Source organism: Trachymyrmex cornetzi, unplaced genomic scaffold (genome assembly GCF_001594075.2).
Source record: "Trachymyrmex cornetzi isolate Tcor2-1 unplaced genomic scaffold, Tcor1.1 scaffold237, whole genome shotgun sequence".
In the NCBI taxonomy this organism is placed as follows: domain Eukaryota; kingdom Metazoa; phylum Arthropoda; class Insecta; order Hymenoptera; family Formicidae; genus Trachymyrmex; species Trachymyrmex cornetzi.
In genome coordinates this window covers 375,325-377,569 of record NW_017297029.1, presented here as the reverse complement: position 1 = coordinate 377,569, position 2,245 = coordinate 375,325, and positions in this window count along the sequence as shown.

Sequence of the window (2,245 nt, the reverse complement as noted above, 5' to 3'; positions counted from 1 at the left end):
GTTTATACATAATTATGCATAATTTTATATATAATTATACATAAATAATTTTTTTACATTTCTTCAAACTTGATTTTTTCTAAAATAAATAGTGTGAAAATTATCTTTTTAATTATTTTTAATGTTTTCACGTTACTATTATTATTTCTATTACATTAAAAAGTAATTTTACAAAAGAAAAAAGGATGTATGAACATGTATGGACATATTTCATATATAATTATACATGTTTATGAATATTTATGCGTGTTTATGTACGTTTATACATATTTCTACATGTTCATGCATGAACAATTTTTTACTGGGATTCAAAATTAAAATTCAAAAGAAGTCTTTTTTTCTATTCGTAATGGTCGTAATATTCGTAATGGGTACAAATTCGAAAAGAATAGCACATTTATGAGTAGTACGCAGCATTGCCACTAGACGAACGTGGCGAAGACTTTTTCTCGTAAGTAAGAAATCTCCAGGACAGAATAAAAGGCGCAACATGAGAAGATTTTAGGGTATCGATCATGTATATAACCTCTTCGGGGCGAAAACGTGAAAAGAGAAAATTTTTTGTGTGCATGGTTTTATGTGTTACATATACACACACACACGCATATATATATAAATTTTCCTGTTTTGCTCTAGCTAGAGAAAAAGTTATATGATCGATATATCTTGATCTATCGTCAATCGTTTCTTAAAGAGCGATGTCGGTACGTTTTTTTTTACATTGAGCCCTAAAATTGGGCTATGAATCAAAAGTCAAGCGTTTTAATTTACCATTTTTTTTGCCGATCAAAGAGCTTTACTTTTTTTATCTGAAAGAGTTTAGAAAAAGTATTTTTTTTTTAGAACTCTTATAATGTTTTAAGTCAAAAATAAGAATGGAAAAAGAATCATGTTAGATTCCCTCTGCTTTAAGGAGTTTGCTCACCTTTTACGGGCATGTGGTAAGGGAAGCGACTCTTCTATTTATGCATAGAAAAGAATGAGACAAATAAAATCCAACACTTTTGACAAAGGACAGCAATAGTTTTATGATCTATTATTGGTTGTCACACAGAAATCGTGCAGTAAACGTTAATCGTGCTTTTACCAACTATTTATTGATATATAAATAATGAAAAGTTTTTTATTTAGATGGTAGCATTATTTACGAAGTACAACGTAATAATCATCATGGCTATATATCTGTCTTATTCTTACTCATAAGAACATACATAAAAATCACGATCAGCTTTAGATTTCTTACAAACTATGTAGACAAATTCCTTAAAATTTTAACTGTGAATGTGTTATGCTGCTAAGAATGTAATATTGAACTTTTATGCAAATCGTAACATTTCCATTAAGATGAGAGCAAACTCCTTAAGGATATTTAAAATAAAATAATGAATTTTAAAATTATATGAATACGGAATTTTATAAATTTTAATGTTTTTTAGAATTTTAATTTTTCTTTAAACACTTCTCCACGCGTTCCTCCTATTTTCCTAATTTTCTGTTCGAGAAATTACGAAGAATAATCGGATAAAATTAATATTAAAGTCCACAGAAGCAATCACGAAGCGGTAATGTGAACGACATATTGGCTCTTTAATAAGTAAGGTGATCGGGTATCGTAATGATGGGTCATCCAAATAGAGGCAGACGTCTCATTTAATGACAGTTATATCAATAAGTATTTTTGGTGCGTTGCATAAACTCACACATAACAGCGAATGTTATAAATGGACCAGCGTTGGATATGCAGACGACGTTATACCTTTTCGCGCTGTCAACTAACGTGACCGCGTCCGGCAGCGTCGAGAGCGCTTTCTCGTGTTTTAATCTATTTCATTAATTACGAAAATTATTCTGACACTCACAATCACACACCTCGCCTCTGCGACGACAGACAATAAAATCGATGCTATTTTATGATACCGATAGGAGATGTTGTATGCCACTAAAGCGCAGATTGAACGCGCTATTGTTAGTCCACAAGCATAATTTTACGATTGATTGAAAATTCATCTGATGCAGCACATTATTCAAAACCAAAATATACGATACATTCAAATCTTTTTTTATTTTTCTTGATTTGGGATAATACCTGTCAGGTTAAAAAAATATTAAAGTTTTTAAATCATTTACATTAATGTATCTTTTCCTATATTATTTTCATATTTATATATATTATTATGTTATATATATATTATTACATTATTATTATATTATTTTTATATTTCCTATTACTTTTATATATTTTCTT